Source organism: Cydia splendana, chromosome 3, assembly GCF_910591565.1.
Source record: "Cydia splendana chromosome 3, ilCydSple1.2, whole genome shotgun sequence".
NCBI lineage: Eukaryota > Metazoa > Arthropoda > Insecta > Lepidoptera > Tortricidae > Cydia > Cydia splendana.
The window spans coordinates 9953307-9955052 of NC_085962.1; positions in this window are offsets into that span (position 1 = coordinate 9953307).

A 1746-nucleotide genomic window follows, 5' to 3' on the forward strand; every position below is an offset into this window, starting at 1 on the left:
CAAATATAACCCTGAAACTGAAACCAAATGCCAAACCAAAATTTTTGCCTGCAAAAACGGTGCCTTTTTCATTAAAATCAAAGGTTGTAACAGAAATAAATAGACTGTTAGCAAATAGCCGTATTGCTCCAATAGAGTTTAGTGAATGGGTTACACCAATACACGTTAAAATAAGAGAAATATTTTTCAAAGTAGGCAGTCGTGTCGTACGCGCAAGCACTTCCAAAGGATAGTAACCGATCAAGCCGCGCGCGCCGTGTGAACGGGCCGAAATCCGTCCTTGGGGGGACCATAGGGGGCTACCTACTAGCCTGATAAAGCATAACTGACGACAATGTTTAAGAAATAAACCACAAGTTCACTGTTTTTGAAACCGACACTAAGCAGAAAAAGCATAAGGAAGAGTCATACGAGTTAGAAAATACATAACGTTCGACTTATGTTTTTTCAGATTCCAAGTGTTATGACTAATAATAATTTTATACTAACAAGAATGGACATTTAATCATAAGATGTATGGCTTATAAAATAAATAAGATTAAAAAAAAAACAAGAATGAACATTTTTGTCAACTTATGGGTTTTTTTCATAGAAATTTTAAATAATACCAAAATATGGTTTTTCTTCTTATGAAATCAATGTTGGGCTCAAATTCAAGACAAAAGAATAAAAAAAACCGGGCAAGTGCGAGTCGGACTCGCGCACGAAGGGTTCCGTACCATAATGCAAAAAAACGAAAAAAAAAGCAAAAAAAAAAACGGTCACCCATCCAAGTACTGACCACTCCCGACGTCGCTTAACTTTGGTCAAAAATCACGTTTGTTGTGTGGGAGCCCCATTTAAATCTTTATTTTATTCTGTTTTTAGTATTTGTTGTTATAGCGGCAACAGAAATACATCATCTGAGAAAATTTCAACTGTCTAGCTATCACGGTTCGTGAGATACAGCCTGGTGACAGACAGACGGACGGACGGACAGCGAAGTCTTAGTAATAGGGTCCCGTTTTACCCTTTGGGTACGGAACCCTAAAAACACAAGTCGTCAGTTAAGTACTTTTCTGTCTATGAATATATACTTATGCTTTTTCTTTCTCAAAAAGGAAGTAACTATACCGAAATGGCGTGTAGTTATGCTTGTCTAAATCGTGACCTGTTAGAGATAAAGAAATAACTGCTAGATAGAAAAATCACATTTTTCTTCCTGATTTCGAGGGTGTCAATAACTCAATTTCGCATAAATTGTCACTTATGGTTTTCTTTCTTAAGGCGGCAGAATAGTGCTTACATATGAAAATAAACGTGTTCTTTTTGTACGCTAGACGTTTCCGATCTCATTTTGCACGAGAAAACGCTGCAATTCGGCATTTTCAGCTCCTATCATTCCGCTTAGACTGACGTTTGCTAAATGGCGTATGACGTGTGGCAACTAGTTTTATATAACCTCCTTGACCGGCGGCCGCGGACTTTTGCAGAGGGGAACGCCTGTTAATGGCGGCTCCATTCTCGTTCATGCTGTTGCCGTTGAGTCGTTGAGTCGCGAAATATGAAAGGGTCTTCAAGAACCCATTTTTTGATAAACATAATTTAGATAGAATAGTATTTTTTGCATAGTTTATAGCTTGTTCACTCTTTATAGTTAATATCTGGAAGACCGAGCTTTGCTCGGAAAACATAATTATAAAAACTCAAAAATGCGCCTTTTCCCAGAGATAAGACCTAGCTAGATCGATTTATCGCCCCCGAAAA